This window comes from Calliphora vicina, chromosome 5, assembly GCF_958450345.1.
Source record: "Calliphora vicina chromosome 5, idCalVici1.1, whole genome shotgun sequence".
Taxonomy (NCBI): domain Eukaryota; kingdom Metazoa; phylum Arthropoda; class Insecta; order Diptera; family Calliphoridae; genus Calliphora; species Calliphora vicina.
The window spans coordinates 99,447,475-99,463,328 of record NC_088784.1 but is presented as its reverse complement, the minus strand read 5'-3'; positions in this window follow the sequence as shown (position 1 = coordinate 99,463,328).

Sequence of the window (15,854 nt, the reverse complement as noted above, 5' to 3'; positions counted from 1 at the left end):
TTTATTACATTTCTATTCGTTTGGTTATATTTTATACTATTTTATTTCATTTCATTCTGTTCTATTTTATTCTTCCATTTTTTTTTGATTTGATTTTGTGTTTTACTAGCACTTATTTTCAATTATCCTGTGGGTGTATTTTAACTTCCTTTTTTAGCTTTTTGTCATAAACTGTATATGTATATATTTGTGTTGTTGTTCACTAAACTATATTTTTCTTGCAAATGTAGAAATACGTTTAAAATATGGAAAAAACCAGAGCATAAAATTAATTAATTCAACTAAAAAATGTTTACATTGTATTCTATAAAAAAATATAACTATAGCCTCATTAAAAAGCTTTTAATTAAATAGAACTCTTTCTTACTTGAATTTAAAAATTTCATTTATTTGTTAATTAAAATCTAGTTCAAATTGATCCCATCATTCATAATTTGCTTAATACTTAAATATTGTTACGTTTTTACATTTTAAAAACGATGGTTTATTTCCTTTAAATAAACCGGATACTTTGATTGCAAATAAAAGCAGTTTAGTAGTTTAAAATTTGTAACAACTCTTTATTTATTTACATTTATAAAACAATTTAAATAGTCACTATTTAAATACACACATTTATATTACACACTTTATAATGTGCAAGAATACATTGGTAATGCAGTTGATGTTTACTCTAACAGCGCTTATTATAAACTAAAATGCAACTTTCTGTACCTATTTATATACACCATATATGCCATATTGTAGAAGCTTCATGAATTATCTAACGGACAAAACTAGAAGGCTCCATTTCTAGAGCTTTCGGCAGCCAAAATGTTCATGTTAGCAGCTTTGACAGTTAATGTTGGCAGCACTGTGCTGCCAAGTATCCACTATGACAATGTATACAAAAGCTGTTGGATGGGAAAACCCATGTTAAAATCGTTAAATTCAAATTGATAGTGCAATTTCGTAACAATATTCATTGCTAAATAATACTCTTCTAATAAAACTCATTCATCTAAGTTGCCACCGCAATTGTGTTTTTAATTGACTTAATAATTTCCTTAAAATATTTTCGGAAGTTGTATTTAACAAAGTTTGAAATTGTATTTAATTTTCGTGTTCACCTATCATCAGAGGAATATAAAGTAGACACGAATTGTAAAGTGTCTGTGTGAATGTGCATACTAAATAGCAATTTAATAATATCATGGCAGTTTAATCATAAACCAGCAGTCCTAGGAGACTGTCCCGAACTAGTGATTTTACATATTATTTAGGGTGACAACTACACGCAGAGAAAAAATATAATTGGGCATGGTAACCATGCCCAACTATATTTTATCTAACATACGTGACAAATGATCCAAATATATATAAATTGGAGTCAGCCAAGTGATCAGATATTATTGAGAATTACTGTCTGTAAGGGATACATTGACTACTTGCCTAACTGCTGGATACTCATACAAAAATGCAGTACACAATTAAATTTTAAACTGACTACACTCTACATTACTTAGAGACACTTAAGTGACAATTGCCTTCAAGCTAGATTACCTGGGATGTATGAAGTAACCATATGACCCAATATACATATGGGGCATTTCATGTCAAGTGAACCAACTTTTGAAATCGATGTCTTCCGATCGGGATGAAATTTGCACCAAGGTTAGCTCTATTGGATAGTAACTCAGACACAATTTTTCAACAACATCGGTCGAGAACTCTCTGAGTTATAGGGGGTAAAATTTTGACAATTTGGTCAAACGGGGTTTTTTCTTATCCATGTAACTTATTACCTATTGTTCTTAGCAAAATGTGTCCCAAATAGTATAGATAGATATTTCTTCGATCTTTCGAAAAAAATATTTAAAAAAAAAAATAAAAAATTTTTAATATTTTTTTTCCGAAATCAAAACTTTTTTGACTTTTTTAAAAAATTTTTTTTTTTTTTTTTTTTTTTTTTTTTTCTTAAAATAAAGTTTAGATATTTTCCTTGAACACCTACTTGGTCGCTTAGTGGGATGCGAGTGGGATATCTATCAAAATAAATATTTTGTAACTCAAAACATAAAATTTTTGACTTTTTTTGCAAAATCAAAAACTTTGTTGACTTTTTTTTTTCAAAATGGACCCTTTTTTAATCTTTTTTTTTAGGTCAAACAAAAGCTTAGATATTATCCTTGAAGACCCTTTTGGTCGCTTAGTGGGATGCGAGTGGGATATCTATCAAAATAAATATTTTTTAACTCAAGACTTACAATTTTTGACTTTTTTTTTTGCAAATACGATTTTTTTTCCAAATGGGCCCTTTTTTTAAAATTTTTGTAGTCAAAAGAAAGCTTAGGTCCATTCCTTTAAGATATTTTTAGTCCCTTAGTGGGATGCGAGTGGGATATCTATCAAAATAAATATTTTGTAACGCAAGACATACAATTTTTTAATTTTTTTTTTGCAAAATCAAAATTTTTTTCCAATATGGGCCCTTTTTTAATTTTTTTTTTTGCTCAAAAGAAAGCCTAGGTCCATTCCTTTAAGATATTTTTAGTCCCTTAGTGGGATGCGAGTGGGATATCTATCAAAATAAATGTTTTAACACAAAAATTGTATGTCTTGAGTTACAAAACATTTATTTTGATATATATCCCACTCGCATCCCACTAAGCGATCAAAACCATCTTAAAGGAATAGGCCTAAGCTTTCTTTATAGCAAAAAAAAAAATTACAAAAAGGGCCCATTTTAAAAAAAAGTCAAAAAAGTTTTTGATTTTGCCAAAAAATCAAAAATTGTATATCTTGAGTTACAAAATATTTATTTTGATAGATATCCCACTCGTATCCCACTAAGGGACCTAAAATATCTTAAAGGAATGGACCTAAGCTTTCTTTTGACTAAAAAAAAATTTTTAAAAATTTTGAAAAAAAAATCGAATTTGCAAAAAAAAAGTCAATAATTGAATGTCTTGAGTTACAACATTTTTATTTTAATAGATATCCTACTCACATCTTCCTAAGTGACAAAATAGGTCTTAAAGGAAAAGACCTAAGCTTTCTTTTGAGCAAAAAAAAATTTTTAAAAAAAAGTCCCATATTGGAAAAAAATTTCGATTTTGCAAAAAAAAATTAAAAAATTGTTACAAAATATTTATTTTGATAGATATCCCACTCGCATCCCACTAAGGGACTAAAAATATCTTAAAGGAATGGACCTAGGCTTTCTTTTGAGCAAAAAAAAAAATTAAAAAAGGGCCCATATTGGAAAAAAATTTTGATTTTGCAAAAAAAAATTAAAAAATTGTATGTCTTGCGTTACAAAATATTTATTTTGATAGATATCCCACTCGCATCCCACTAAGGGACTAAAAATATCTTAAAGGAATAGACCTAAGCTTTCTTTTGACTACAAAAAAAATTTTAAAAAAAGGGCCCATTTGGAAAAAAAATCGTATTTGCAAAAAAAAAAGTCAAAAATTGTAAGTCTTGAGTTAAAAAATATTTATTTTGATAGATATCCCACTCGCATCCCACTAAGCGACCAAGTAGGTGTTCAAGGAAAATATCTAAACTTTATTTTAAGAAAAAAAAAAAAAAAAAAAGGGCGTATTTTAAAAAAAAGTCAAAAAAGTTTTTGATTTCGGAAAAAAATATTAAAAATTTTTTATTTTTTTTTTTAAATATTTTTTTTCGAAAGATCGAAGAAATAGCTATCTATACTATTTGGGACACATTTTGCTAAGAACAATAGGTAATAAGTTACATGGATAAGAAAAAACCCCTGTTTGACCAAATTGTCAAAATTTTACCCCCTATAACTCAGAGAGTTCTCGACCGATGTTGTTGAAAAATTGTGTCTGAGTTACTATCCAATAGAGCTAACCTTGGTGCAAATTTCATCCCGATCGGAAGACATCGATTTCAAAAGTTGGTTCACTTGACATGAAATGCCCCATATATAAATTAGAGACAGCCAAGTGATCAGACATTAGTGACAATGTCTATAAGGGATACATTGAATACTTTCTTAACTGCTGGGAAGTTGTCAAAATTTATTAAAATTTTTACCAAATGTTTGTAAATAAGTATATGTACTTAAATTATACCAGACATGTTATTTTTTAGTAAATCATGGATTTTATAAAAGAACCCTACACTAAAGTGATGGTGTATTTAGTTTATCACTTTGCTTGTTTAATGCAGACATATCTCCTTACCCTAGGTCTCCACGTAGCAATTTTTATTGCTAAACACAAGCAATAACGTCGCCAGAACAACATCACAGCGATTGCTTTAGGTGGAGAAAAGGTTCGTACAAATACAAAATTTTCAACGCGAGAAGTTCTATGAAAAACTGATTTGTATTTTGGGTATATTTTGTGTTGAATGATTTTTCACTAATTTGTTTGTTTTTTTTACTTTTGGTACTTAAATAAATTAAATACGTATGAATTAATCGCACTAAATCATAGAAAGAAGAAATTTTACATTAATGACATACTGAACTGACAGCTTATTGCTTAGCAATAATTGCAGCAATATATATTGCTACGTGGAGACCTAGGGTTAAGATTTTTGAAAAGTAGAGAAAGATTTAGAACTAAACGTTTTTGGTATCGTACTTGAAATTCCATAGCTCTGCTAATTTTCACGTCAATTTTGTTTTCAACTTTTAACCGTAGGCAAATATTTTGTGCGGCTAATTACAGTTTCTTATAAAAGTTGCTACTTATTGTATTCTTTATATATATAATTCTTCTGTACGTGTGTTAGTAACTGAACTCCTCCTTAACGGCTGGGCCGATTTCGATGAAATTTGTTGTGTGTGTTTAAGTAGGTCCCTGGATGGTTTAGATTCACAATTGACCCATATAGGAACAATGGGCATGGCACCTCCCATACAAAGTAAAAATATTTTATTGCATATAGTCTTCAAACTTTGTGTGAGCTATTGCAGAACAACGTTTGCCGGGACAGCTAGTATGTAATAAAATATTTCACTCATATGTACTCGTATCTCTTTCCGAAAATCAAAGTTTTATATGAAAAATAAGGTAATCTTCAAACGCCAAAAACTTTGTAATAAAAGTTTAATCGTGAACACGATCTCGTTAAATGATCACTCTTATCTGCTCATTCTCAGAAAAAAAAATTAAGAAACAAATCTGTAATCGCTATTAATATCTAAATAAGAGTATAATCGTTAAAAGCTCGATTTCGATCCGCGATCACTCAAATTTCTAAATCAGAATTGATTTTTTATATATAAAATTAAGAAAATCTTCAGGATCAATAGCATTATAAATAAGTGCATAATTGAGAAGAGGAACATGATCCGTGATCAGTGTCCCTTAGAAAAAAAAAATGTTTAGCTTGTTCTAAGAAGGGCAACCCGTGCCGACTTTCGATTTAGTTTTGAGGTGCATTTACAAGGGGAAAATATGCATTTTTTTCAGATTTTTTTTAAATTTTTGCCATCTAATCTATAAATATATATATGTATATGAAATGGTCCATGTATGTAATGTCATCACGTGAGAACGGCTGCAGCGATTTGGCTGATTTTTATACCCTTCACCTTCATGAGAAGGGTATATGTATATAAGTTTGTCATTCCGTTTGTAATTTCTACATTTTTCATTTCCGACCCTATAAACTATATATATTCTGGATCCTCGTAGATAGCGGAGTCGATTAAGCTATGTCCATCTGTCTGTCCGTCTGTCTGTCTGTTGAAATCAATTTTCTGAAGACCCCAGATATCTTCGGGATCCAAATCTTCAATAATTCTGTCAGACATGCTTTCGAGAAGTTTGCTATTTAAAATCAGCAAAATCGGTCCACAAATGGCTGAGATACGAGGAAAAAACCAAGACAACCTCGATTTTTGACCTATATCTGGATTACTAAGACATTAATATAGACAATATGGATATCTAATGATAGATATTTCAAAGACATTTGCAACGACGTATAAATATCATAGTAAGTTGGACGTACAATGGGTCAAAATCGGGAAAAAAATGTTTAACCCGTTTTTTTTCACACAAAAAAAAAATTTTAAAAAATTTAAAAATAAACAATTTTAAATTAAAAAAAAAATTAAAATAAAAATCGAAAAAAAAAAATTTTTCCACAAAATGAAAAAAAAACAGCTGGAAAAAAAATTTAATTTTGTTTACCTAAAAATATTTAAAATTTTGAAGTATAATTTGGTGAAGGGTATATAAGATTCGGCACAGCCGAATATAGCACTCTTACTTGTTTTTTATTCGATTCGAAATTTTCAGGAGATGTTTTGTAAAGAAAAAAATTCAAAAAATCCGGGTAATACTCGGAAATTAATTTTTTTTGTGAGTCCAGTCAACTGTAATAAAAAAGCTCCCTAAAGTATGCAGTACAAATTTAGATATTTTATTCGCCATATTTTGGCGAATGAGCCCAATTTCCTTACTGTTATTTATATTAAGTAAAATCTGTTCAGAATATTATAGTCCAGGTAATTCTAAATATAGTGTGAAAGCTTTCCTATAATCGTAAAACGTTAACCCTTAAATCGTGAAGGTCAAAGGTAAAATTTTTCAATATTTGGCATTTCTCATGGAAAGATAGCGAAATGTTATATATTTTTGGGCCGATTTTGATGAAACTTAGGAAAAATATAAAATGAAGTCTAGTATTTACAATAACAGCACATAAATGGAAATTAACCCTTAAGAGCACTTGGGCTCAAAATTACTGTTTTTTTTTAGTTTAGTTTCCATTTTTGTACTGTTATTGTAAATACTAGACTTCATGTTATATTTTTCTTAAGTTTCATCATAATCTGCCCAAAAATTTATAAGTCTGTCATTCCGTTTGTAATTTCTACATTTTTCATTTGCGACCCCACAAAGCATATATATTCTGGATCGTTTTAAAGTCGATATAGCCATGTCCGTCTGTTCGTCTGTATGTTGCAATCAACTTTCCTTAGCCCCCAAACAACTTACTTACAAACATGATTGATACATCAATATATCGGGAATTCTCCCGGCTCAGTTGCTATTTAAAATCGAGAAAATCGGCCCACAAATGGCTGAGATATAAGATCTATATCTGGATTACTAAGTCATTAATATAGACAATATGGATATCTAATGAGCGATTTTTCAAAGTCCATCGCAGCGATGTATATAAGGCTATAGTAATTTGGACCTACAATGGATCAAAATTGGGAAAAATATTTTTTAACCCGAATTTTTTTTAACAAAAAAATTTTTTTGTTATACATTTTTTTTACTAATAAATTATAAAAAAACGATTTTTAAAAAATTTAAAACAAAAGTTAGAAAAAAATTAAAAAAAAAAATTAATTTTGTTTACCTAAAAATACTTAAAATTTGTATTTTAAAGTATAATTTGGTGAAGGTTATATAAGATTCGGCACAGCCGAAAATAGCTCTCTTACTTGTTTTTGTTTTTTTTTTTTAAATTGAAGAAGTGATGCAAAACTTCCCGCATATGACGCTTTGTTGGCACAAAATTCGACATATTCAGAATTTAATATTTCAAGTCCTTGTAAAGTACTTGGCGAATAATTACTAACTTTAAGTTGGAAATAGATTTATGACGCTTTTGAATTTTAATCTTGAAACACTGAAATTGTATATTTAATGGCCCATAATCATAGTCAAACACTAAAGTCGGTTCTTTTTAAAAACAGCTTTAAAATAAAAACCAGCTTTTTATTAATTTGCAACCATAGTCAAAATTAAAGTATGTTTTAAATTGAACCGACTTTAACTGGGTGCCACCGCAAATGTAGAAAATGTTTTCATACAATATTCAACAAAAAACAGACAAGTGGCAACGTTGAACAGCTGACATACAAAATTAAAAAAAAATCAAAAAAACGTAAACAATAAAAGTAACCGGGACATCTAAAGAAAGAAAGTAGTTTGTTGTGGAAAAATGGAAAAGATAAGATTAATATCATAATTAGGATATTTTGGTACTAATTTTATTGATAACTGTTCAATAATTGCAAAATCTCTACCAATATCTTGTAACTTAAACATTTTTTACTTTGTGACGAACTTTTTTACTCGGCGAAGAACAGCTGATGCTGTTGTGAAACGAGTTAAAAACAACTTTAGCTAGTTTTATATTTAGAGTCGACTTCAGCGTCAGAAGTATACTTTAACTTGTCTATGATAGACCTAAAGTCCACTCTTAAGTTTAATTCTCTTAAAATGTACTTTATTTTTGACTATGATTATGGGCCATTTTTATATTTCACAAAAAAACTGTTACACTCCCTAATGCCTGCACTGTAACTATTACATACTTCATATAAATATCACGTGTGTACGTTTAGCGTAGTAAAATCTTCAAAATAAATTACCTGACTTATAAAGTCGACAAAAAATAACACAGGAAATATCATAAATTACATTTTATATTTTAGTAATTTAATATACATTTGAATACTCATATGAACGCCCTCCAGCCCATTTTCATTAACAAAACTTTTAGACAGAAACAACACACATAAATTATTATTTTAATAACCAAAAGTATGTAGTATCATATTTTTGCATTGCTTCTTATAGATAAAAAAGTTAGTTATTTATAAGTTTTTAGCACATTTTAAGAATTTCGGCATATTTTACATAAAATCATTTATTATTATGATTTCTTGTAAAAATGTTGCCCTTTTTCTGCCCTGAGGGTGGGTAAAAAAGGTTGTCCCTCTTATTGAACTGAAATAATTTTTTAAAAAATTTAACATTTTTGTAGTATTTTATTTGTATACTTTTATTAACTTAATTTAACAAAAAACAAAGGACATAATTAATTAAATTCTAAAAATGGGAAAACAAAATTCAAAGATTTCTTTATTACGGCATTCACAAAACAATGGAAACTTAGGTATTATTTTAACAAATATGGTCTAAACTTTGCAATAATTCAATATTTTGTTGGCTATCCCTTATTTTTTATAACTGCTACACATCGACGATGCATTGAACCAATTAAAGAGTCAATGGTCTCCTTTGAAATATTTTGCGATTCCCTTATAACCGCCTCCGATAAATCTTTCTTCCTAGTGTAATTTTGGGTCCTTATTTTACGATCTACAATTTCCCATAGATTTTCAATAGGATTGAGATCTGGCTATTGGGCAGGCCACTTCAAAACACGTACCTCGTTGGATTGTAACAACTCGGTTACAACCCTAGAGGTGTGTTTCGGGTCGTTGTCGTGTTGGAATCTCCAAACTAGGGGCATATTTTCCTCAGCGTATGGATACATAACATCGTTTAATATGGTTCTGTATGGTCATGGTATTTTTTATAATATGAATTGGGTCCATACCTTGCCCTGAAAAACATCCCCATACCATAATATTACCACCGCCAAACTTTAAAGTCTTATTTGTGTACATTGGATCTAATCTTTTTCCCTTTGGTCGTCTTACAAATGTTCTCCCATCGCTGCCTCTTAAATTGTATTTGGATTCGTCGGAAAAGAGGACAGTATTCCATTTCTGTATCGACCAGTTTAAATTATCCCTGGCAAATTGTAAACGAGCAGAACGTTTCTTTTTAGAAATGAGTGGTTTTTTCACAGGACGATAGCAACCAAGACCAGCCTCATTTGCCCTGCGACTAACTGTTCGGGTACTTATTTCTAATTTTAGGCTATCAACATCCTCTCGAGGAGTTATTTTTGGGAATTTCTTGAACTCTCTCGTTATTAAATTATCTTTTCTAGGAGTAGTCTTACGAGGTCTTCCACATAAATGTTGAGTTTTTACAGAACCGGTCTCACGAAATTTCTTTATAATTTTTGAAACTGCTGATTTATTTATTGAATATTTGTCACAGATACTTTTTTGTTTTAAACCAACTTTAAAATCGTTAATTATTTTATTTTTTAAGTCTTCACAAATCTTAACTTTAGCCATTTTCGTTAACTTTGAAAAAAGCAATTATGCAGGGTCGAGGTTATCGGAATCCTTTACAAAATAATTGAAAACATATTGGGTTATCTAAAATGGTTTACTATATTTTGATATCGACTATGCGATTTGAGAATTTTTGCCCTAAAATTTAATTTTACATAATATAAATAGGCGTTTTTTGGATGGACCTGGTCTGCTCGGTATCAAACATTTTAAATTTTTTTTTCATTTAAAATATTTGATATGGATTTATCTTTTCAATAAGTATAAATTCCTTATAAAGGTTCTTAAACATTTTTTAGATAACTTAAAAAGAAAAAAGTACTTTTTTTTCCAAATTTTTTTTTTTTTTTAAGTTTTTAAATTCAAATTAATAAACTTTGGACACAGTCATGATTTTTAAACCATTTTTTTTATTTGATATATACATTTGTTATTAGTCCAATAAAAGAATAAAAGAGAAAATCGGGAAATATTTGGAACCGCTGTTATCAAAAAACTGAAGTAGGTTGGGTAAAAATGTTGAAATTAAAATTTTCAAGGGCAAATATCTCCTAAGCTATAAGAGATAATTGAGGTTTTTTGTAGTAATCGACAAGGAGATTTTATATATGTAAGAAAATCTCCTTGAAATCGAGATTACCCGAGATTTCCTACTTTGGGGATCCCTGGCCGCGCCCCAGAATTGCTCATGGGGTCTTCATTCAAAACTTTAACTATACAACACTTCCTCTTTGCACATTTGAAATTTCATTTAAATCGGACTAACCGTTTAGAAGTTACAGATTTATTTCCCTCTTTCCCCTTTTTATACCCTACACCACCATAGTGGGGAGGGTATTATGCGTTTGTGCAGATGTTTGTAACACCCAAAAATATTAGTCTAACACCCACCTTTAAGTATACCGATCGACTTAGAATCACTTTCTGAGTCGATTAAACGATGTCCGTCCGTCTGGTCGGCTGGCTGTCCATGTAAACCTTGTGCGCAGAGTACAGGTCGCAATTTTGAAGATATTTCGATCAAATTTGGTACATATTATTTCTTCGGCTCAAGGACCAAGCCTATTGAAACTGGCTGAAATCGGTCTATTATTTCACCTAGGCCCCATACAAATGTCCTTCCGAAATTGGATTTTATCGGTCATAAATGTTTAATTTATAAATGTATCTCCACAAATTGAGCTCCAAATATGTTTTATATATACAAAATTCGTGTCACCAAATTTTGTTACGATCGGTCCATAATTAGTTATAGCTCCCATATAGACCCGCTTCCGAAAATCACTTTAACGTGCATAAATCGCTTAAAAATGTTGCTATACTCACAAAATTCAACATAGTAAACTTTGATATAGACATAAATCACACGACCTAATTTCATAGTCATCGGTCCATAATTGGTCATAGCCCCCATATAAGGCCCACTTCCGAAAATCACTCAAAGATATAAATTATCGAAATTTTAAAAGAAAAATGTTTTTGCTCTTTTACTTAGTGTAGGGTATTATATGGTCGGGCTTGACCGACCATACTTTTTTACTTTTTTTCTATACCACTGTGCGGCCACAATGCACGAAATCGTATTTAAAAATTAATGCCATTTCCCGCTTTATTTCACTTTAAAGTTCTTCGCACCGTTTATGTCCCAATAAGCAGTTTTACTGGAATTCAAGTTGAAAGCAAGTGTAATTCAAGCCTTGAATTGTATTACGCTTTATTGCAATAGCATTCTCCAGTAAAAAGGAAACATTTTAACATGTTTTTGTTAATTTTTTAAAATATTTTTCAAGTTTCAAGTCAAATTCCAACCAAGTGCTTGAATTTTTGCGGCTTTGATGCTTATTGGGTTATGTTTAAATAATTTAAACTATCGCGCCTTACATTTTGTCGCCATTGTATTTATAACATGTCGTAAATAAATAAAAACAAGAAACAAGAAATTCTCAAATGACCACAAACTCCTTAAAACTATACAATGTTTGAAAGTTAGACAAATAAATGAGCATTTCTTGCAATAGATTTCAAACGCATTAGTTTTTTATGTAATGGTCCTTAAAGGCAAATTGCGGTAACTGAATCAGGGGCGAATCACATCACGTCTGTCAATAAAGCACAACAACAACAGCAGCAACTACAAAAACATCTCCAACAGCAATAACACCAACAAGGATACAAAATGCAGCTTAACAGGAGGCGAGAGAGATGAGAGCATCAAAAGCACTTAAGCAAATTAACTTGCATTTGTAAATGTGTGCAAAGTTGTGTGTGTGTGTGGGTCAGTCAGTGTGTGTGAGTATGTAAAAATGTACTTTAAAGATACTTTACGGTTGTTATACTCGTATAGCAGTAGTAGTTGCCACTATTAGTGGCAAGTTAGAATTAGTGGCATGTAGTTTAGAGTAGTGACCCAGCATTATTAAATCATGGCAAGCCGTTAAACGTGTGACCTATTTTTTCTTTAATGTTTTTTATTTTTCAGCCATCTTGTGCCACGAGCATTAAGGATATGGATTTTCTTAAGAACTGCTATGAATTTTGAATTTTATAACCAAATGAATTTGCAATTTTTATTTTTACTGCGTCGTGTTAGTTTGGGTCATAAAAATAGTGATATATAAGAATTTGTATACTCATAGTTGAAGTCTTAAAGTTAAGATGGTGAGCAGGACAAAGAAAAACTAAGTAAATATAAAGAGATTTCTTTCGTTATTTCCGTTTAAGATATCGTAATAAACAGATTGTTATGTTTTTATACCCTTCGCCATGAGAGACAAGGGTATATATTAGTTTGTCATTCTGTTTGTAATTTCTACATATTTTATTTGCGACAATGAATATATATTCTGGATCGTTATAGATAGCGAAGTCGAAATAGCCATGTCCGTCTGTATGTTGAAATCAACTTTCCGTAGCCCTTAAATAACTTACAAATATCAAATAACTTTAAAATCGACAAAATCGGCCCACAAATGGCTGAGATATAAGGAAAAAACCGAGACAACCTGGATTTTTGCCCTATTTTTGATCTATATCAGGATTACTAAGTCATTAATATAGACAATATGGATATCTAATGATAGATATTTCAAAGTCCATTCGGAAAAAATATTTTTTAACTCGAATTTTTTTTTCATCAAAAAAATTTTTTTTGTAAATTCATTTTCCAAAAAAACAAATTTTAAAAATTCAAATAAAATTGGAAAAAACTTAAAAAAATTAAACAAACAATTTGGACAAAACAATGTTTTTTTAAAAAATATTTCAATTAAAAATTTTGTTATTCATTTTCCAAAAAAACAAATTTTAAAAATTCAAATAAAATTGGAAAAAACTTAAAAAAATTAAACAAACAATTTGGACAAAACAATGTTTTTTTAAAAAATATTTCAATTAAAAATTTTGTTAGACGTTTCTCTACATAATTAATGATAACTCAAAACTGGTTAGTCCGATATTATTAAAATAAACTTAGAAAAATTTAAATTTACATAACCTTTAATCCTTTTATACATTGCGTTTTAATTGGCTCAGTAGTTTCGGAGTTATAATAACAAATTGTAGCAAAAAATATATTTTTTACGTGAAAATAGCAAATGTTTTTGTTTTAAAAAAATCATGAAAAATCAAAAACTTAAAATTTTGTTTAGATTTATTACTTTATCACAAAGCCACACGTAATAGGAACAAAATGAGATATTGATCATAAAAATTTATGGATTATTTTCGAATTTATTCACAATTAAGTGAATTCGCTCATTTTCACAAAATTTTATTTTTTTGTTTGATATACATAAAATTGAGAAGTTAATGTTCTTCTTTCGATTGATTGAATTTTGTAAACATTTTCCACATGCTATGTACAAATTTTCACATATATATTGAGTTTCAATCGGCTCAGTAGTTTCGGAGTTATGATAACAAATTTAATAAAAAAAAATGTATTTTTTATATGAAAATAGCAATTTTTTTTGTTATAAAAAATCATGAAAAATCGAAAACAGCAAACATTTTTCAGATTTATTACATTATCGCAAAGCCACATGTAATAAGAATAAAATGAGATATTTATCATAATAATTGACGGATTTTTTTTCGAATTTATTCACAATTAAGTCAATTCGCTCATTTTCACATAAAATTGAGTAGTTAATGATCTTCTCTCGATTGTTTGAATTTTTAAAACATTTTCCTCATGCTATGGAAAAATTTTCACATATATATTGCGTGGCTCAGTAGTTCCGGAGTTATATTTTTTATGTGAAAATAGAATGCAATAAATTTATTTATTCAAATTTATTGCATTATCGCAAAGCTACTTGTAATAAGAACAAAATGAGATATTTTTTTTCGTGAAAATAGCAAATTTTTTTGTTTTAAAAAAATCATGAAAAATCGAACAGCAAAAATTTTTCAGATTTATTGCTTATCGCAAAGCCACATATAATGGGAACAAATTGAGATATCGATCATAAAAATCGATTAATTCTTTACGAATTTATTCACAATTAAGTGAATTCGCTCATTTTCACAAAATTTTAGTTTCTTGTTTGATATACATAAAATTGAGTATTTAATGTTATTCTTTCGATTGATTGAATTTTGAAAACATTTTTCCATATGCCATGTATATGATTGGGGTAACTATAATATGTTTATGTTACCATTAACATGATTGTAGCAGTCATATATGTGATTGTTGTACAAAATGGTCAATTGCACTGTATGTAATTTTGGAAATATAACCATATACGGACACCAGTACGTGATAAAAGACAAAAAAAAAAAGACCCGTGTCATCCAGTTTTGGACAAAGTCATGCACTTTTCTTTATAGGCCCCCTAATATTTGGGGCCTTGGTGTCATTTTTGCAAACAAGTGATAATTTTCTCAGGATCATATCTTGTAAACAGTTCGGGATTTTGATCTACTCTCTGAGGCAAAGTTGTAGTCCTTGTCATAAAAAACAAAAATTGTGAACATATAAAATCAAAAAACTTAATCTTAAAGATCAAAATCGCAACAAAAAAAAGTCACTTTTGTGCATGACTTTAGGCAAAACTGGGAGAAACGGATCTTTTTTTTGGTCTTTTATCACGTAGAGGTGTCCGTATATGGTTATTTTTTTCGTGATGCACTGTGTTGGCAACAAATTCCGTGACACTTTTCACTAGTCATGGAACCAATTCACTACACGTCCTGTTAACTACAATTCTTTGTTTTGCAAATGAATGAACTAAATGCAATGTATTTGTTTTTCCGAATTCAAAATTAAGGAAAGTTACAAATGAAATTGTATTCGTAAGCATAAATCGTCATATTTTGGTAAAAATTTGAAGATGTCGAATCCAACTGCTGCAAAATGGTATAGAAAACAAAAATTAGGGAAATAAATCAGTAACTTCTAAACGGATAGACCGAGTTTAAGTTTTGAATTTGGATCTCAAGGGTCCACCAGGGGCGCGGCCATGGATCCCCAAAGTAGTACACCTCGGTTATATTAAATTTTAAAATTTCGTTTGTGTTTCGATTTCAAAAGAAATCGTCCTAGGTATCAATTATTTCTTATAGCTTAGGTAATATACGCATTTGAAAATTAAATTTTCAACATTTTTACCCACCCTACTCCAGTTTTTTGATAACAGCGGATCCAATTCCTGATTTTTTTATTTATTTTTAATTTTTCTTTTCTTGAACTAACAACAAATGTATATGTATGTTAAATAAAAAAATAATTGTTTAGAAGTCATGACTGAGTCCAAAGTTATATGCATTTGAATATAGAAAATTTAAAAAAAGGCGATTTTTCGCTAGTTTTTTTAGTTATCTAAAAAATTTCGTTGATGATGCATAAGGAATTTATATTTTTTGAAATGCTAACTTTACATAAAATATTTTAAATAAAAAAAAATTAAAAATTTTTGAT